Raw genomic sequence first — 21,773 nt, 5'->3', positions numbered from 1 at the left:
TTATTTCCACTGCATTTTGACATTTCATGTGGTAATACCGGTCATAATATTCTGTCATCTTTCTCCACATTGTTTAGTGAATGAGCTTATGCTATAAAGCAGTTTTGTCCTTGGCTTGTACTTTTCTGTTCTGGGAGAAGAAATGAGGTATTTGCTGTTTCAGACTAGATTTGTTCTCTTTTTGCCTCTTCAAGGTGGTGACTGATTTTTATTCCTTAAACTTTTTCAGGAAATGGTGGTAATCATAGTCAATTAAAAAAACTCCAACTCCTACTTTCTAGTATTAATAGCTCTTTCGAATAGGTCAAATTGAAACTACTGAAATTGTTTTAAGTGTCTTCTTATTTTTAGTGTCTTCTCATCTTTATCTCTTCTAATTTGATGATGATTTTGACATTTGTTTTTAACTAGAAAATGGCTTAACTGTATATGGACAGTTCATTCTGAACTGACTATCACATCAAGGAATAGGCAGACAGATAGCATTTATTAAACATTCACTATATATTGGGTATTGTGCTAAGGACTGGAGAATACAAAAAGAAGCAAAAATAAAGATAGCCCATGTCTCCAAAGAGCATTCATTCAATGGGCGGGGGGAGGTAAAACACAAAAAGGGAGCTGAAACTGGGAGATGGGGGCCAACGGTACCAAAATATGGAGTTTAGTATAAATGGTGTAAAAGTCAGGAGCAGAGTTGGAAGGAAAATGAAGGTTAGCTTATCTGGATCCTTCCCCCAAAATGAAACCTTCAAGAGGAGTATACAAATGGGAGAATGGCATCAACATGGGAAGTTCTAGAGACTGAGGGAAATTTCAGTGTGAGATGGCAGATAAAACATGGTGACAAAGGTTGGAAAGTCAAAAACAGAACCAGGAATGGAATTAAGATTGGCTGGCCTGAGCCCTTCTTAAAAATGGAGGATCCATGATGAGCTCACTAATGGAAGAACCAGTTATTTTCTGTGAATTTAAATATATTCAATTTTATCTGTGTGTGTGATTTTTTATACTAACTATGTACCTACATATCCATACTGGATTCTATTCTGGAAGAAAGAATTCATTATATATAGACTTTTGAGTATCCTATAAACTTTTCCATCCTCTTGTTTATCAAACCTGAGCTGTATTTTTTCTCTATTTCCTCCACATCCAGTTTTACAATGAAATCACATAGTAGCAAAGTAAATATTGAATTAATTTGGAGGATCTCTCAATTTCTTCACAGAATATTTCTGCCTTCTTATTTTCTGTAACAGAAGTTAGTGCTTAAGCCAAATTGATTTCCATGATGCTTGGTTTTTTTTTTTTTTGTGAATACTTTCATGAACACTGCAATACAATGTGACTAAATCTCCCATGATATAATATTTCTTGGTAATTTTGGGAACATACCAACAACTTCTTTGTTGTTTACCTTCCCAAGAAGAATCTATGAGGCATCTGACCTCTGATCTTCAACTTACTTTCATTTTGTTCCATTTGTTATGAGAACATCAATGTAGATTTAATTTAGTTATTCCAAAGGTTTGCCAAATCCCTGATTACTGGACAGTAACTTCCTATTCAGAATTCCTAGAGTTAAGTTAATGTTTGTAGAAGGTTGAAGAACTCAGTACCCTCTTGTCCCTTTGGTCCTTTTCCTCTTCCAACTCCATCATCTTCACTATGAAAATGAAAGGGGGCTACAAAGGACTCAGGACCATTTTATATTATTCCTTGTTTAATGGGTTGACATGACTAAAATAAATTTATTATCTTCTTGTCAGCTTCCTGGGGATAGTTCTTAAATAGGGTTGTTCTCAGGCAGAAAACACAGTTGGTGCCCGTGGTCATACTCTCAAGTTCTTCCCAGTGTGTTAGAACTACTAGAGGTTGTGTTCTATTAACATAGCTTTGATGATCATGAGTTATCTTCATTCCCATATAAAGCTGTGAAGTCGGGCATTGTAGAGACTTACTGTAAATGATAGATATTATTTGGAAGTCTGTCAGTGAGAACAGGATTTAACTTGCTCTGACTTGCCTCTGAAGGGAGATTTGGGAACAAGGGATAGAAATTGCAGCCACGGATTTTCCTTAATTAAGGTGAGGAAGTACATACTAAATGAGAGTTGTCCAAAAGTGAAATATACTGTCTCACTTTATGGTGGATAAAGTGCTGGTCCTGGAGTCAGGAAGACTCATCTTCATGAATTCAAATCGGGCTCCACTTGCTATTTGTGTGACCCTTAGCCAGTCACTATATCATTTTACCTCAGTTTTCTCATTTGTAAATGAGCTGGAGAAGAAAATGGCAAACTGCTCAAGTATCTTGGCCAAGAAAATCACAAATCATGAAAAGTTGGAAGTGACTGAAAATGACCGAATAACAACAGCTCATGAGATAGTGAATTCTCTGTCACTGGGCATGAGAATGTCTTTAAATTGAAACTAGATGACCACTTGTTAGAGATAATATAGAGGAGAAACCTGTTTGTGTTTGTATTTTAGTAAATGACCTTTAAGAATGACTTCCAACTTTGGTAATGTATGATTATATTGACATTACTCCAAGCTATTATATCAATTTGCCACTGGGGGTGGAATGGGAAGTGGGAGAAAGTGAGTTATAGCTGAATGAATACTAAAATTATAGTCAGAAAACCAGGGTTCAAGTTATACAGAATTCCCTCTATGATGCTTGGAAAATCACTGCTCCTCGTTCCTGCATAGAGTTTCATTTCCCTCCTTCCAGTTTTAACATTTTTAGATTCTCTCTCTCTCTTTCTTTCTCTCTCTCTCCTTCTTTTTCTCTCTGTCTGTCTCTGTCTCTCTCTCTACTCTTCTCTCTCTGTCTCTCTTTTTCTCTCTCCCTCTCTGTCTCCCTCTCCTCCTCTCTCTCTCTCTCTCTCTCTCTCTCTCTCTCTCTCTCTCTCTCTCTCTCTCTCTCTCTTTCGCTGTGATGCACATCTGTTTCATTTGCTGTTTTTCATTGATACATAATCTCTGTGTCTCTTTCTCTCCCTTTTCTCTCTCTCTGACTGCCCCGTCTTTGTTTGTCTCCTTCCCTTCTCCCTCTCTCCATCCCCCTTCCCTCTCTGTCTCTGTTTCTGTCGGAGTATCTCTCTCATTCATTGTTTTTCTTTGTCTCTCTGTTCCTGTTCCTGTGTCTGCCTCTGTCTCTGAGCATGTCTTTCTCTCTCCTTTCTCTTTTTCTATCTTTGTATGTCTCTCTTCCTCCTCTCCTCCCTCCCCTCTCTGTCTTTGTTTCTGTCCATCTTTCTCATTGACTATTTTTCTCTATCTCTGTCTCTTTCTCTCTCACTGTCCAGCACTAACAGAGAAGCCAGCCAGAACTGATCAACACAGACTTCACCCACTTGCAGTTGCAGTGAGTTCCAACCCATTCTATGGTACATGGGATGATCAGAGATCCTTTCCTTCATTTCTCATTTCTAGATCTATACCTGAAGATCAGTCTAGGTAAATTCTATGGATCTCCTTTCAGATGAATATTTTTAAAAGCACAAGAGAAACTGCATAGAATTACAAAGGAAATCATATTGATTATAAATATTTAAAAAGGACTTTACATGATATTTAGTTCACAAACTTAATTTATTATAGATAAGGCAATTGAATCCCAGAGAGGGTCAGTGACTCAATTAGAGCTCTACAGATAAGTAGTGAGTCAGAGGTAGTCTAGGAGCCCAGGTCCTTTTTCTACTATGTCACAAATGTCTGGAAATAGGTCAGATCTTGATTGTTTTCTTGCTTGAGGTCTCTTTTCCCAGTGGCCCTCCTCCATGAAGCCTTGTATTCAGAACGAGCTGGGCCACAAGCAGCTTCCCATTCTTCTGGTAGCTCATTTGTCCTGTTAAGTGTTTCCCCTATTCCTGGGAACCCCTCTCGTATGTTCATTGACATATTGAAATATGCCATATAACTGATTAAAAGCAAGTGCAAACCGGGTATTTAGCCTCCTGTACCAGGACCACAGAACTGTTCATCAGAGCATCTTCCTTCCACTCCCTCCCCCATCCTCTGAGCTGCCCCCCTTTTTATTTTGTGCTAATTTCAAATCCTTTCCCTGCATCAGTGAGCAGATGAGATCTTCAGCCAGCTTTCATCTTTCAGAAAAATGAATAGTACAGAAAGAGCATTATCAAATGAGCTGTTGAGGAAGTCAGTGAATATGTCATTGAGTGTGACTGCTCCCTGAATGAATTTAGATTTATCTCTGTTATCTCTCCTCTCCTGACTCCCCTCACCACCCTGGGCCCGCATGGCGGCCTGCCTGGCTCATCATGAATCCTGAGGGACACTTGCCTCTCACAGGCTGACAGGTGCAATTGGGATCCAACTTGTTCTGGAATTAAGTTTGTTAACATTATAAATTGTCCTGCTGGGCTGGGGCTGGGGGGGTGGAGGTGGAGAGAAGGAAGGGTAGGGGGAAGGTTAGACACCTAGCAGTTTTGAAGTGTGCAATTTCTTAGACCGTTTATTTCCATTAGGAAGCTTTGGTGGTACAGCATTCTCTTGATAAAACTGCTCCATCACACCAGGAACCACACAAAACAACTCTGACAATGGCAGAGCTGGGAACATTGTCCCCTTCCTTCCTCTATTCTTTTGGTTATTCTTCATAAAATTAGGAAGCCTTGACTATGTACCCACACAGAGAATGTGTAGAAGAGGAGATTGGGATCAGCCTGAAACCTGAGAGCCTCTATTAAGCTTTGCTCCCGAGTCATTCCATGATCTTGGATGGATTCCTTCCCTCCTGAAGAGAACTTTTTTCTCCTCTCCCAGCTCTGTTATTAGGGTCTCCTTTTTACCCCCATTAACATCACTTACCACATGTTTTGTTTTGACTTATCTTATCTATATGCCTATTTATGTCTATAAAGGTTTTGGACCCTTATTTCTAGCACTTAGGATAATGCTGCTTAATGATTGTTGAGCTGAGTTGAATGCCTTCCTTTAAGCTTTTCTTTTCTCTGAAAAATAAAGAAAGGAATAAAATTGGACTCTAGAAAATCTCTAAGTTTGGGGAGGATGACAGTTATTTGGAAATCATCAGTTGATAATAATAACAATAGGTAGAATTTTTATAACTCTTTAATGTTTACAAAGCACCTTATAAATATCTCATTGCAACCTTGGGAGATGGATGCTTTTCTTAGCCCCATTATATATAGGAGGAAATGGAGGCTAAGAGCAATTAAATGACTTTTCCAATATCACACAGCTAGAAAGTGTTTGAGGTAGGATTTGAAATCCCCTGAGTCACCTACATGTTTGAAAATTTAATTCATTTAAATTCATTTAAACATGACCAGAGGCTCCTCGTTGGTTCCTTATTCCAATGATAATTTTATTATTCTTTCTATAAAACAATGAAGTAAATGAATGTTCAGAAAACTTAAAAATATATACATACTTATATATAAGTATTGTGTACACATTTATATACACATGTATATATATATGTATATGGAAAATATTTATGCATTTATACATTTGTTTTGTATTCAATAAATACCCATGTCATTGTTTTACAGAAATAATAATGATTTTGTCAGGAATAAGCAACCATATAGGAGAACTTTAGCAAGGAGCCTTGTGCAAAATGCACAAACCCAGCTCCAATTTACCTCCATATGCCCAGCTCCCCCCCTTAATGTAGCACCCCTTAGTTTCTTGGCTATTTCTTAAGGGTCAAGCATAAGAAAGTGTTAGGATTACAGAACAATGGTGTGAATGTGTGTGTCTGTGTGACTAAGAGAATGGGAATACAGGGTGGCAAAAGTTAGGTGCTACAGATTTTTCAATGGTAAAGGGAGAAGAAAAAGACTCAGGATGATCATCTGGAGAGCTTGACTTGGCCCTGGAGTCATTTTCAGGTGATGAGATAGTCATGTGCCATCAGGCTTTGGGGCTCAGCAGGATCATGAATTGAATGGTGAGGCAGAAGAAACTGGAAGATCTCAAAGACCAGGGAAGAACATCTGGCAATGAGAAAATGGCCAGAGAAGAACATCTGGGTTCAGATGAGTAGTGACTGTCCATCAAGAGGAGGAGAGAGCTTAACCACCCCAATTACAATTGTATTCAACCAATTAACTTTCTCCTAATGGCCATGAATAGAACTGAAGCTGGAGAGAATTGAGGATTCCCAATGAGAGTTGGTTTAGGCATCTTGAATTATTCTTTAAGTCCTGGTTTAAAGGCAACCCATATATTGGTTAAGGATTGCCTGGGTCAGAAAGAAATAACACAGCTTCACAGTAATATACATGAATACATACAAATATATATGGACACAATGCATGAATGTATACATACATGTGTATATGTATATATACATATTTATATATGTGGATATTTATTAATAATTTTATATATACACATATACATATATACATTCTATATTGTATATATTTTTTTAATATTATATATATAATTTTATATCTGGCTCCCAGATATGAAAAGCATAGTTAATTCCAAGTCAGCACCAAAGTATTCTGGTTCCCAAAAGTTTTGACTGATAATGTGGAACTGATGGTGGGCTTAACTTCATTCATCCCAGTTCTGTCTCGACCCACACCACGAAACTTGTGTAGCTGGTTCCATTTTTATTATATACATAGTGATTAAAAAGCTCATTGAAATACTGTTGACCAATCAGGCAGGTGGATTTTTCTGGGTAAGAAGATGCTAGGAAGTTAAGCTTTTGTCCTGATAAGTCTACATTGACCATACCCCACAGACTAATGATGGCTCCCAATTTACAAAGCGATGGGTCTCATGGTAAGAGGCAGCAGCTCTATGAAAACCATAGAGAGCTTGGCTGTCCCCAGCACTTACTGGTATTGGGTAGAATATACAACAACCAGTGACGTGACCATTTTGGGGAAGAGAATCAGATTGGTAGCCAACACTGCCCCTTGGTGGGTTAAACCATATATGCTATTCATTTTGTGCTTTAAAATCTGTAAAGTATTTTAGGGATGTTACCTCATTTGAATTTCCCATTGGTGATTGGGTTCCCAAGTCAGGCTGCAAAAACTTGGTTAAAGTTTAATGTAAGAAGAGTATCACATTAATATACAATGACCTCCTTTTACTTACCTGGCTCACCCTGACTTCCTGAGGCTTCACAGTGCTTATCCTATACATAATGAAGGATTGTGATCAGGTGCAAGCTTCTTCAGAGTCCTCATGATGCCCTTTGAAACAGTACAGAGAAGAAAGCCTGATGGACTAGAAAGTGTGGAGTGATGAGCCCTCATTTGGGACCAGGGAAGCTGGAATTGAGGTCCTTGCACTACCTAAGCCAGCCATTCTATCCTGTATTCTATCCTGTTTTTACCTCGAAGGAACAGAGGTAGACAATTTGGGGTGGGGCTTTCCTAGTCATGATAATAGTCTTTCCTTTAGGTCCATGGTCTGCTTTCCTTGCTGCTGGATCTCTTCAAAGGGTTTAACTAGATTGATTGATTCATCTGAATTCTCTTCTGAGCTAAGGAAGGAGCACTGGTAGGGTGAAAGCCTTCCTCACTTGGTTGGAAATGAGGGGGATGATTTCAGGGGTGTTAAGGCCCTGAGCTTCTTCACTGTTGCTGGAGCCTGAATGCTCACAATTTGGATTTCAGCACCACTCATCGGAAGCACTATTCATTATTAAAATCTCCAGTCCTCTGGGGGCAAGGTCTTGTATTAATACATCACTGTCAGCAAGAATCAGAGAAGGCCAGGGTTCTAACAGTCTGACTGAATGATCTGGGAGGTTCTTTCTAGCTCTGAGATTCTCTGATTCTCTTCTGAGATTAGGGGGAACTTGTAGGAAGAAAAGAGAACACATGAAAATACTGGATGCCTCGTCAGAGAGAAAGGAATGAAATAAGGGCAATGGAGATAAATTGTGCTCCTTTTCAACAAGCATTTACCTAGTGTCCATTATGTCTCAGGTCATGTTCTCATGAGATTCAAATATGAAAGCGAAGTAACCCATGCCCTCAAAGAGCTTACATATTATTTGAAAAAAGCAACAAATACATAAAAATGAAATCAGAATATAGGCAGAGAATGAGCAATGAGCAGATTCTGGAGATGACTTTAAAACGAGGGATTCTAATGTGTAAGGAGCAAGACTCAGCTCGTACAAAGGCTAAAGAAAGAACCTATGAAACAGAGTGATATTCATTAAGTCTAGCAAAATAGCCTGGAGCCCTGTTTTGGAAGGGGCTTTGTTATTCTTCCCTTTGTCTAAAAGGAATGAGAGTTATAATTAGAATTGGGTGACTGGATTATCATGCCAGGGTTTATTCGATTTATGGGGGCACTCACCTGGCCATATTCTACATCTTCTCAGTCATTTTCCAGAGCCACCAGGGCCACTTTCCTTAGGGTCGCTTCCTCCTCACTTTCACCTCTTAGAGTCCTTGACTTCCTTTATAGCTTAACTCAATTACCACTTGAAACCCAGAGCACCTATTTGGATTTACTGGTGCTGGGGTTCTTGACCTGGAAATTACTTAGCATCTATGTTATGGATAATTTTCTGTGAATATGATGTTTCCTCTTAAAGCAATATGAAGAACTTAACTCTTCTGTTTCAGGAATACTCTTCCTTCTCATTGGTATCTTTAGGATTTAGGGGGTGGGCTCCAGAATTTCTGGTCATACTTGGGGTCTTTCTGGTTATTTCAAACTTTGAAACCTTTCCATTCTGACTAATCTAGCTTATCCCAGAATGTCTTTCAGGGATAATTTAGTCCCACATTGCCCCTTTCCTCTAATTTAGACCCCCAGCCCTGATCTGGGCTTTGCTCTGGAGGTTTTGAAGAGAAGTAATTATTTATCCAAGAGGAAGAGTCACTATGAGAAAACCCCATGCTATCAAACAACATCTTAGCAAAACTATGTAGTGCTAATGGGGGTTTATTAGGCTGGGGGAAGAGAGAGAAAAAGGGAGAAAGAGATCAGCACCGACAGAAAGAGAAAACAAGGATTTCTTTAGCAACGCATTCTGCAGCAGGAGATAAAAAGGAATATCCAATTAACACCCCACTATAATTGCTTGCAGACATTCTTTCTTATTTAAAGATGAAATAGCTAAGAGTTCTCATCAAAACTGGGGTCACAGCCTACATATTAAATGAAAGAAATTGATTGGGCTCTTTTCCACCCTGGCTCCTGCAGATTTGCCTCAACCGCAGATTGCCATAAATTTATTCTTATAAACTACTAATTGCCCAAGTCATAATGGCAACAATGGGATAATGAAATTATCCTGATCAAGCTGATATACTGATCCGGCTTGACAACAGGAGAGGGGAGAGGACCCGAGTCCACAGACTCGCAATGCCCTGGTCAAAACCCATGAGGATTCAGACAATTGCCATCTAAAAAACGCCGAGCTGGGAGGGGCTGCCTTGGGAGGGGGGAAAAAATCATTTACTGGTACTGGGCATTTACATTTATAATAAAATGTTCCTGCATCTTTTATTTGTCTTGAAAATTAATGACTTACTTAATCACACTGGATCAAAGGAGATAAGTTGATGTAGTCATGTGTTTCTGATTGCATTAGGCTTGATTGAAAGTGGCAAGATGGATATTTAATAGTCTTACTGTCCCTCTGTATCTTGTCATCAGGCCTTGATATGCTCTGGATGCTGACATCCTCCTGGGGGACCAGCCGGGCGACCGTACCTTAAGTGGCACTCAGAGGACGTCATCTCTCAACTCCAAAAATAGTCCCTCCAAAAAAAGAGCTTCAAGAAGCATTACTGATGGATGATTTTAAATCAATCTTGTGATCAATGTTCTCCCTTTTAAAGATAAAGCAACACCCAGATATTCTTACTGGAAAACCTATCTCTGGTGCTGAGGCTGGGGGACTAAGATGAGCTTTTCTAGGTCTGTTTCCCACCCTCTAACCAGAATTCTCCCAGGGCTCTGGACCCTGATGCCCAGATGAGGATGGGCCCAAGGCCCAGGTTTTTCCTCCATGTCCAGCAGATACCTTTACTCAGTTATAACCTCTTCTCTGAAGCAATTGATAAAGTGTTTACATTTATATAAGTTGTTTTGTAACAAGGAAAGGCCAGCTAAGGACTCTCTCTCTCTCTCTCTCTCTCTCTCTCTCTCTCTCTCTCTCTCTCTCTCTCTTTCTTTTTATTTTTTTAGGAATTCAAGTGCTCAGATGAAAGAATTAGCCAGGGAGCCACAGAAATCATTCTCAGACCCCAGGATGTGAAGTATCCTGTGGAGGACGCTGTTAACTGATGAAGAAGGAAAGGAGATCAGTTCTGTTTCATACAGCTTGTGACCTCAGTCCTGCATGTGGCCATGGGGATGGGAGGTGAGGAAGGAGGTAAAACTCACCAGATCTTGGTCTTTCTCAAAGCTGGTATCCAAGCATCAGCTGCCAACCCCTCAGTGTCATCCTGGACCGAGTGGGATACCCCCGGGGAGCTCAGTAGAAATCCTATGCTTGATTTAGACCTGTGTTCAAATCCCATCCCTTTCATTGCAGCCAGCTGGAGCAGGGAGTTCCTCATTTGTAAAATGAGATGGAGTTGGAATAGATCCTGAGATCACTTCCAACTATCCTATCATCTCAGGGTCATGACAAAAGGAATAAGAGAAAGCAAAGGTTACAGTAGAATGGAAGCTCCTTGAGGGCAGGAATGATTTTGCTTTTATATTCCTGGCATGTTACTGTTTATTCAGTTATTTTTTTTTTCATTCATATCTGACTCTTTGTAACCCCATTTTGGGATTTTCTTGGTAAAGATATTGGAATGATTTGCCATTTCCTTCTCCAATTCATTTTAAAGATGAGGAAACTGAGGCAAAAAAACTGACTTTTTAAATAAACATTTATTAATCAGACCATTGAGTTATAATGAGCTGTCTCTACTCTCTAAATCAGTCAAGCAGGTGCCCACCCTCAAATAGGTAAGAATTGCTGGATGAAGAGAGGGTTCCCAAATCAAGTAAATATTTAACAACCAGCTCTCTAGGGGAATAGGAGGTGGAGGAAGAAATATATCAATGGTATGCTATGTTTTTTTAATTTAAATACGTTTAATTTAAATAATTAACATGGAAATGATTAACATAATTTTCTTAAGTCAAGATAATTAATAAAGAAATAAAACACTTTTCAGATGTAAATATACTAAAAAATTCAAAAGTCCAAACACACATCTCATCACATCACAGTAGAAACTAGACAGACATTCAGGCCAATTCGTCTTTCAAAATGAAGAATTAAGGTACAATAGTCAAAGAATTGATAGATTTAGCACAGAATTGAGACAGGAGGGCAACTAGGTGGTTCAGTGGATAGAACATTCAGGTCTGTAATCAGAGTTCAAATCCCATCTAAGACATTTACTAGCTGTGGGTAATCCTAAGTAAGTCACTTAACTCTGCCTCAATTTTTGCATTTATAAAATGAGCTGGAAAAGGAAATGTCAAATGACTTCAGTGTCTTTGCCAAGAAGACCTCAAAATGGGATCATAAAGAATCAGAAATGATTGAAAAACAATAACTGAACAGTAAGAAAAGAGCATGCTAACATTTATTTTGAGGATATTTACTCAAAACATGCTGTGCTTGGTTTGTGTAGTTCCTCCATTAGTGAAAATTGCAATATCCGAGCACTGATTTAGGGATGAAGAGAACAAATTCTAGTCTCAGTTTAGAATAAATTTACTATATCATTCTGGTTTCTAGGTCAAATAAGGATTAAAATCTCTTGTTATGACTACTTCATGGAGTGATGATGAGAATGGAATGGGGGAATGGACATGAACAGATTGTGTACATTACAAACCACTGTAGATATATAAAAATGGTGGTGAATATGTTTTCTTCTCTTTTTGTCCTTTTCCTGCTCTCCTTCCTTTTGAAAATTTCCTCTCTCTCGACTCTTCTGAGGTTGTATTGGTCTAATCAGCCACAGACAGGTAGTACCTTGACTCCAACATAGTGATATCCTTTTGTTCCTCCTCAAGAACAAATCACAACACCCAATCCTTTCTTCTCTGTTTCTATTCTGTTTGTTTCAAGAGAGTTCAGAAACTATCTACTCCATACACCCGTACCCAACATCTTCATTTCACAGATTGAATAAAACAGAGAAAATTATGATTGCTTTACCATTTCTAGAGCCACATTTTACATTTGAAAGAAAATGAGGATCAACAATGAAATTAAATGATGTGTTAAAGATCACATAAACAATGAGCATCAGAGGTATGATTTAAGCTCAGGTCTTTGGGGTATCTGGGCACTGGATCCAGATGCCTCTGGAGGGGAAAATGAGGCAGGTACCCTTGCACACCTCTATCACATAAATCTAATTCACTTGCATGTCATGGTATCCCTTCCCTTTCTTAGTCATCTCCAAGACTGAAGGACAAACAGCAACTTCTGGAGTCAGTGCTTTTTTTTTTTTTTTTTGCACCATTCCTGGTCTCATAGGCACTAAAGAGCAGATCCAGGTGTTCCAACTCTAGCTGGCAAGACCAACCTCCACATCCCTCCCTTTTCCACTCTATATTCCTGTCCCTTCTCTGCAATCAGAACTTACCTCCTTGATTGACTCACCTTCACTTCTTCCAACCCCACTCCACTACAAAGTGCCCAATCAATGTAATGGGATTTTTGTAGTTGTGATTATTAGGAATAGGTGCTTGAGACAATGGAACTATTTCAAGACTGGGAATCTGAACACATGGGTCTTATTCTGACTCTGTGATAATTTGGACCATTGTTATGGCAGAGAGAAAACTCAGTACAGATATTTGGAAGATCTAGCTTAGATCACAGCTCTTTCCCTTTTTTTTTTTTTTTTTCTTTTTTTAGAAAATAAAAACATTTGAAATAGAAGACTTCTGGCACCTTTTCCAGGTCTTCCTAGAATAATGTTTGGTGGGTAGTAGGTGTTTAGCAAATATTGGTGATTGATCAAAGTCCTTTACCATCACAAGGTTGAAAAACCCTTATTCTGACTTTGTGAGCCCATGGTTCCAAAAAAGGGGGGGGACACTGAACTGAAAGGGAAGTAGGGAAGATATAAGCCAAGGAAAAAAGACAAAGATCATAGTGTAACTCAAGTGCAACTCTTTTCTCGTCAGAGAGTGGAGACTGAGGCTAATGGGTCCAAAGGGAAGCCAGGCTCTGTTTTAGTGGGTGTTATTTTGTGCCTTGTTGTACAATGAAGGCAAAGCCTGAGCTAGCCGGCATCTTTAGTGGCTCCAAGCTAATTTAAACTTCATCGCTCTGTTTGACTAGCATTAAAATATCATATAGATTTTTCTTCAACCGGTTTGTACATCAGCACATAATTGGCACCCTCGATACCTGTTATTACATTTCAGTCTACAATAGGGCTGGTCAGAAGGTTCACAGGAAAAAAAAAAAGAAAGAACCCCTTTCCATAGCTACTTGATTTCACAACTGAAAATGAATGCGAGACGTGGATATAGTTTTAAATAAATTATTAGCACCATATAATTTCTTGTCATATAATCTTGGATACATTTCATGTGGAAAAATGTGAGAAAATAATTTGCTAATATGTTTCATCAAAGAGGCGAAAGAATACTTGCAACAGAGCTCTCATGTTGGGAGAGAAAAAAAAACATGTTTTATAAAAATACCTGTTCACTTCCATTTGTCCCACTAGCTTTATTTAAAAAAAAAGACAACAAACAAAATGCATTTGTGAGTTATTATGTGTCATAGACTATTGTAGCTTCAAGAGACAGACCTTTGAGAGTATCTGATCCAATACCCTCATTTTAAAAGGAAGCTGGAGCTAGAGGGTATAAGCACCTTCTTTGTTCAAAGTGGTGAGGAGAGTGAGAGGATGGTCTTCAAAACCCATGAGTCCTGACCCCCGTTTTGTTCATTTGCTTATAAATGGTGCTTCTTTCATGCATTAGCCTGTGTTCTTTTTTCTTCCCATACTGTCTCATCAGAAAGATGAAGTAGCAAAATGAGAGAGTTATATTTGGAGTCAGAAGGTTTGGGGCCAAATTCTGTTTCTGTTACTATTATCTCACTGGATTGTGGCTGTTTTGACAAGTCACTTAACTCATGTGAACATGACTGTGTTTGTAAAATTGAAGACTAGATCACTTCTGAGATCCCTTCTGACCCCCAAATCTATAGGACTGCAGGTACTAGAGTATGAAGGCTCTCTTCTGGTATTATAGGACCCGTCAGCCTTGAATTTTAGAAGCCTTAGAATCTTAGATCCAGAAGGAAACCCCCAAGAGCACTGAGTCCAACCTTCTATTTTGTACAGGCTCCCTGACAAGTGATTATCCAACCTCTGCTTGCATCCTTTGATGATGGGGAACTCACCACCTGAGGAATTCACTACTAATAAAGCAGCGATGACTGGATAGTAATGACTATTAGAGAGCTTGTTTTTTATATTGTACTCCATGTAATTCCTGTCCTCCTCCCTTCACCCCTATTACTCCTAGCTCTAGACCATCTTTGCCATTGTGTATCATGGTCCCCTTTAAATTTAATGATACTTGTAGATCCCTCAGCATCATTTTTTGAAAAAAAAAAAAAGGAATGGAATGAAATACACAGAATTCAAGAGAAAACCTTTTATTTTGAAATACAATTAGTAAAATATTATGATTACAAGTTCATGGATTCCAGGTTAAGAACTCCATTATATTGAAATACAGTTATCAAAATGTTATGATTAGAAGGTCATGGACTCCAGGTTGAGAACCCCAATGAGACAAGACCCTCTGAAGCAAGTCAGAATTTTTTACTTTTTTACCAGTTTGACAGCCCTTCACATATTTGTAAGCTGTTCTTACCCCTACCTACCAACTCTCAATGTCTTTTCTTGTGACTACTGAACCATGGAATAATGATCCTTTTGTCTACATCCACACTGGCTGGATGTTATTTCTATATTCTTCTCCATTAGACAGACTTACATAGATGGTGAACTATAGAGATAGAAATTAAAGCCATGCATTAGCCTGTCTACTTAGGAAAAAAAGCTGCAGTTCCTGCGTCTAGAAGAAGTGGCCCATGTTAATACCACAGGCTCTCAGGGATGCTGCATTTTTCCCCCTAGAGATAACAACAGCACCCTCCTTTTTAGCAGCACTTGCTGCTAATGAATTATGCAACACAGATAATAATAAGTTAGGGAGAGATATACAGGCTTCTCTAAATGATTTGATAAATATTAACAAAGTGTTGATAAATAAAATGCTATTTTGAGTTATCTCAAGCCATATTAGATCATTTGCTGTGAGTAGTATGAAGCTCAGTAGTGGTCTGGGAGTCAGGAGACTTGGGTTAGATCCCCACACTTGTACTTATTAGCTGGTTACTGCAGATAACATGTAAAGCAAACCAATAGGAAGTTGGACTTATTATTTTCTGAGGTCCCTTCTCTTCTGAAAATTTGAGAAAAGAAGAACGAACAAAGGAAGAAAGGAAGGAAGGAAGGAAGGGAAAAAGGAAGAGAGGAAAGAAGGAAGAAAGGATAGAAGGAAGGAAGAAAAGAAGGAAGGAAGGAAAGGGAGGAAGGAATGGAGAAAGAAAGGAAGAAAAGAAAAATGAGAGAAAGGAAGAGAAAGAGAGAAGAAGAGAAGAAGGGAGAGAGACAAAGTGGGAAGGAGGGGTGAAAGGAGCTATAAGGAAATTGATTCATTAGTATGTCTTTCCTAGGGTTGGTAGTATTAATTTCCAGAGAAAGATGTGGAAAGCAAGGGGCAGAGTGAAATACAGCAACATGACACGAAGATGAACAGAGTACAGTGTGATAAATCTTGGGAGGGCCAGAGATGGTGAACTCTCATTAAGCAGGATCACAGAGCTCTGGAGGGGGGAGAGAACTGAAGTTCTGGATTCAAAATAGAAAGAAGATGAAGAGCCCCAAGCAGGAAGATGACATTAGTATGATTCTAATGATTGCAAGACTCATGTTCTTATGACTTGAAGACTGGAGACTTAAGATTTTAAGATCCTACAATTATTTTATTTCTTGCATTTTGTAATATAACTACAAAATGATTGCAATCATAATTCTCAATTAGTTGTGGAGTGGAGGGAAGAAGAGTATTTGGGGAAAAATTAAATTTAAACAAAAAATGCTGTAATCCTTGAAGTTTCCATTTCAGATCTGGAAGGAATCTCAGTGTCCTCATCTTAAAGAATAAAGGAGGTGAAACTAAATCAGGAATGCTTATTCTGAGGTCCAAGGATTCCTAGTGGATTCATTGGGAGAGGGGAAAAATGACATTTTTATTTTCACTAACCTTTAATGGAAATATACCATATTTAGCATTTCCTTCAGTTACACACTTTAAAAAGAAAAACACTGTTCTAAGAAGGGATACATAGGTTTTCCAAGACTGCCCAAGGGATCCATTGGTTTCTCCAGACTTCCCAAGAAGTCTATGTGCTTCCCTGAATCTCCCTAGGTTTATGAAACCAAAAAGAATAAGAACTCCAGAAGGTGATACTTTTTGATCTTCCTTCTAGCTCTAACATTTCGTGTTTTATGTTCTTTGGTTCATCTCAACTCTGAATTCGTGGTTCTATCAGCGTCTCTTCCAACTCGAACATTTTGTGTTCTGTGTCCTAAGGTCCCTTTCAGCTCTGATAATTTTATGTCCTTTGCTTTGGGGTTCTTCTCAGCTAGCTCTTTGTTTTCTGCTCTGTTATATGCTGCCTTTGAAATCTGATGTTCTTCAATGTAACTCAATATTGATTATCTATATTTACATCAACATCAACATCTATTTCTATACTAGAGTTTGTTAGCACATAGTTGTTTGTATTCTGTTTTTTCCCATTAGACTGGGATTTCCTTGAGAACAGAGACTGTTTTCACCTTTATATCTCCAGTACTTAGCACAGTGTTCTGAAACACAGTTGGTACTTGTTGACTTGGCTTGACTTACAAGCTTTAAGACACCTTCTACCCTTGACATTCTGTGTTCTATTTCCTCAGGGTCTTTCCTTTCTTTGCTGTGTTCTTATGCTGTTTACAAGGAGAATGGAGATTCTGACAGAACTTTAATAAACCCAGTGATTGCACATTTCCCCAAGAAATTCATTGATCCTTTGTCCCCATAATTTCTTTTGGTAAAGGAATCAACTCCTTTGGGCATGGGAATCCTTGGATCTATTGGGAATTGGAAGGGAATCTAAGTATCTCAGGAAATATGAGTGCAAGACCTCAGAACCACTAGAAGCTGGCAATCAATTTAAGGGGTTCTTAGAAACCCTTTAGATAATTAGAAATTAGATAGTGCCCCCTTTTATAAAAATGGGGACACTGAGTCCCAGCGAACTGGAAATAGTAACTCACAATTCTATAGAATGCACTTACCTGTAGATATAACAAAAGCCAGTGAGTAGTCCTGTTTGGAAAACATTATGGGAAGAATCCCCTTATCTCAGAATTAAGAGGCTGTGAGCTGTGGTGGAAAGAGTGCTCATCTCAGTTTCTTCATCTGTCAAAAGAAGGAATGGGATTAGAGAGAGTCTGAGGTGCTTTGGAGTTCCAAAACTATGACCTTTGATATTATGGCTTCCAAAGGGCTTTTGACCCAACAACCCTTTGAGGTTGGTAGGATCAGGAAACAAATACTCAGGGAGACTTCCTGACACAAGTGAGATGAAGGCAGAAGGTGGGAAAAATTCAGGCATCCTGACTCTTAGTCTTAGTATAAATACACAGCTATCTCTACATTTGTGTCTATTGTCTTCTGGGGGTATTTGTACTTTAATGATATACAGTGTTTCTCCCTAAGTAATGAATTTCTAATGGTTGAAATTCAAACCTTAATAACAGGCATCCAGGGAAAGGTATTTCGGGGCTAGGAAGGGGCATTTTCTTGTACTCCTCAAGTTGCACAGAGAAGGAAACTTTCCTTAAAGACTGGTCTTACTAATGGAATTCAAGGTATGTTTTGTGAGTTTGAAGTTCTGACTTATTCCAATAAAAAAGTCACACATCTATAACTCATCTTCCTATAAAAAACAACTGAACAACAACAAAAGTTGCATGGTAAATAGTAACGATTGTTCCTAGAAGTAGGAGATTTCTTTTAGCAGGTAGCATTTCAGTTGACTTTAAAGATCAAGAAATCATTCCAAGCAGAGGAGTAAAGAAATATCCAAAGTCTGGGGACAGAGAGGAGTATGGTATGTTTGGATTGCAATATGCTTGGAAGACATTAATGTGGGATCAAGCTAGAGAGTTAGGGTGGTGTCCAATAATAGAGATTTTAATGCCAGGATTGGAAATTTGAATTTTTAATAAATAATATTTGTGTGATCTTGAGTAAATCATTTTTAACATCCCTAAACCTGTTTTCTTTTCCATAAAAAAGCTTGAAAATGCTACCCAGCTTTAATACTATGCTCTGAGGCAAAGTAAAGCTGCTAGCTTTTTCCAAAGTATGGGTTAATTAGAGTCATCCTAGCAAAGCATCCAGGTATCACATATCACAGTATAAACTTGGGGTTTAATTCAACAAATAATTTAATAAACATTCATTAAGAACCAGGTATTGTGTCGAGCATTGAAGATAGAAAAAGGGACACAAGACAGTCCCTGTCCTCAAGGAGTTTACAATCTAAGGAGAGAGATAATATGTAAATAAATATATACAAAGCAACTATAGTCAGGATAAATAGGAAATATTTAAAAGACAGAAGGCATTGGAATTAAGAGGTGTTAGGGAAATCTTCCTGTAAAAGGTGGGATTTAAGCTGGATCTTAAGGGAAGCCAGGGAAGTCAGGGATGAATTTCTGTCAGATGTTTCCACAACCTTCAAAAAAAAATCAAATTTTCAAGATGGAAAATCATGGCTGTATTCAGGGCCGAAGTCCTCATAAAATGCTTTTTATTGGAACAGGACAAAGTCAAATTCTCATAAAATGTCTGTTTAATAACTAAGTTAACTGATACTTAAAGCTGGTTTATTCCTGTCCGGGAAATGGACCCTTCTGAGTATCATAAACACATTGAGGGGGGTGGTTGATTATTTGATTGCAAACAATTTTTGTACATTTAACTCTCCATTAACATAAAAAGATGGAAAATTTTTGAACATATTTTTGCATAGATTATAAATTTAGAGAATTTAATCAAAGGTAAACACAACTTAGGAAAATTAGGCCTGAATTAAATGGTTGTGAGCCATATGCCAGACAAGACTGTCTCAACTTCTCTTCTCTCTCCTCCTCCCTTTCCCCCAGTCCTTTTTCCTGGGGAAGTCAGCTTAATGGTACCTTTAGACATAATTTCAATTTGATTTATTGATTCTTAATTCTAATTTTGCTCTTTGATACGACTTACTCTTTTCTCTTATATCCCTGTTTCCTCATCTACAAAATGAGAGAACTGAGATGAATGACTACCAAGGTCATTTTTTTTGTGCATCTGTGCTTGGAGTGAAGACCCTTAACTTTTTAATGTTTATGATTTCATTTAACTATAGTAAATGTAAACTCTGAACTTAGGGCTTCCACCTCTCAGTCCCTGGAGCAAGGTTTCTGTTTATTCTCTCAGAATTTAGGCAAAATCCTGATGTTTTGGGAGAGGTCTTTTTATTGCAATGGCTCATGAGCCCCCATCAGTGTGCTCCTTCCTCACTGGTCATCAGTTGATACTAATTAATCAGTCAGATTTAGTTAGCTTTTAGGGATATTTATAATGTAGTAAGAAGAGCTGGCACAAAACATCACCCCCAAAAGTCTGTAACACACTTTTCTATAAGAGTCCAGGAAACAAAAGTCCTCTCTAAAGATGTAGCCGATTTCCTGGAAATCCTTTATGAGATTCATATTATGAGGTTCACAAATGAGGTGTAATTTTTTCTGCAAGAGTCCTGAAGCTGCCTTTCCTTAGTTTTAAGTAGGTTGGCTTCAGCTTCTTAAAAGATACTTGGTTTTTAGCAGTACTGAATTTCTCCTGTATTGTGACATTATAAGCAACTGAAAAATTATTTATGGAATTCTTGAGATTGTTATTTATAGAAAACAAATATACACTACTGTAGATGAGTCGTATTATGAATCTGATTTAAAAAAATCCAAATGTACCATCTATTAAATTATAAAATATCATCTATGCCACTGGAATGTTAAATGAGAAGGCACAGGTATATATGTCCAGTTTGTTTCAAACTGCCAGCCAAAATGAAAAGTCCAGAATCCACTTGACCTTTAAAAATTTAAAAAGAACTCCTCTAGCCAAAATAGTGGGGGAGGAAAGAGAGAAGACCATCCTCACTGAAAGATTCTTTTCCTCTTCCTTAAATGATTCCTTCTTAGAGACTTTACTGGAAAGCCTTCATCATAAAGCTGCCAGATGTTCTAGCTCCCATGTTCTGAATTGGCTTGGTGTTTCATATATGACCCACAGGGCATGACCACATTTCCCCAGCCAATACCAATGCATTTCTTTTACGTGATTACTTCCTTTTATCCAATGATTTTCAAAGCTATCTAAAATGATCAAATTATTTTTCTTGCATTTTCTTTAAGACCTTTGACTGATTGATGTCTAGACTTTGTTCATCTAGACCTTGTTCATACCTCGGGCACACTTCTGATTGCTCATGGATTGACTGATTGGTTGTTCTCATTTGACAAAGGTATCAGGGAATAGCATTTTATCATTTATTCTAAGTGGAATGGGGTGATTTGATTAATTAACTCAATCAGTCTCCAACCTTACATAGATATTAACAGAATGTTAGACCTTATATTTGCATTATTGCAATAGAAAGATTGCTGTCTCAAGCTGGGCAGATCCTCAAAATCTGGGGTCTTTGGCAAGATAGAACTTTGGTTCTTTGGTTTCTCTTATTTCTGGGTAGAAGAAAGGTTCTGGGGAAACAGAGTCAAAGTCAGAAAAACAGTAAGGGAGACAGTATTTGGGGGTAAATAAAATCAATGACCTTAAAAGCATAGGGATTTGAATTTAAGTCTTGGCCATAATTGCTTTATAATCCTTTATGATGTTTTTTCAGCTATCTAGTTCTCAGTGTCCTAATTTATAATGCTGCTTTTTTCCATCCCCAATGTCCTTATTTACTGATGCTGCTCTTATTCCATTCTCCAGAGTGGACAACCAGAACCTATGCCTGGGAAGGGCTAAGCTACTTGGACCTATATCCAGGGGATCATGTGTCAGTCTGCCAAAGTCTTACCTTTGTTTTCTCTTTTTCTGTGAATTGTAAGGATATAAGCTCATTTCAATTAGGAATTACTTCAAATCTTTCTACTTACATCCCCTAGCTCAGCCTGGATCTTCTCCTAGATGGCTTCTAGGTAAAGAATCATAGAATACTGATATGAAAGAAGTGAATCATAGCTGTAGAGTGGGGAAGGACATCAGAAGCCATCGAGACAACCTCTTTGAGGTTGAAACATTAGGTGATTTGCTTCGGCATAGGAGGTATCAGAAGTTGTATTTGAACCCAGGTTCTCCCAGAACACTTCCTATTGGACCTCATTAGAACATCTAGTTTAGCTCTTTCATTTCATTTATTTGCAAAGAATTATTTGCATGATGTCACACAGCCAGAAAGAATAAAGCCAATTTAAGTGCTCTAAATTCTGAGCTCGGTGCTTCTTCCTCAGAATTCTACTTTCCAGTTTATCAGGCAATTAAGGCAGAGTCCAGATGAATCCAGGGAACCACTGAGATAATAATCATGCCCATTCAGGAGATTGACACAAACTTCTGTC

At 38.3% G+C, this 21,773-nt stretch overlaps 1 long non-coding RNA gene across 1 annotated transcript; it reads right to left on the bottom strand.

The window, feature by feature from the left end:
• Window positions 1-16,034: 16,034 nt before the first annotated feature.
• On the bottom strand, window positions 16,035-21,518 carry LOC116419959. The gene is made up of 3 exons (XR_004230284.1): window positions 21,312-21,518; window positions 17,397-17,520; window positions 16,035-16,266 (listed from the first exon to the last, which is right to left on the bottom strand). It is a non-coding gene; the product is annotated as an uncharacterized LOC116419959 (long non-coding RNA).
• Between the last annotated feature and the right edge of the window lie 255 nt (window positions 21,519-21,773).

Source organism: Sarcophilus harrisii, chromosome 6 (assembly GCF_902635505.1).
Source record: "Sarcophilus harrisii chromosome 6, mSarHar1.11, whole genome shotgun sequence".
NCBI lineage: Eukaryota > Metazoa > Chordata > Mammalia > Dasyuromorphia > Dasyuridae > Sarcophilus > Sarcophilus harrisii.
This window is presented reverse-complemented; position numbering and strand designations above follow the sequence as displayed.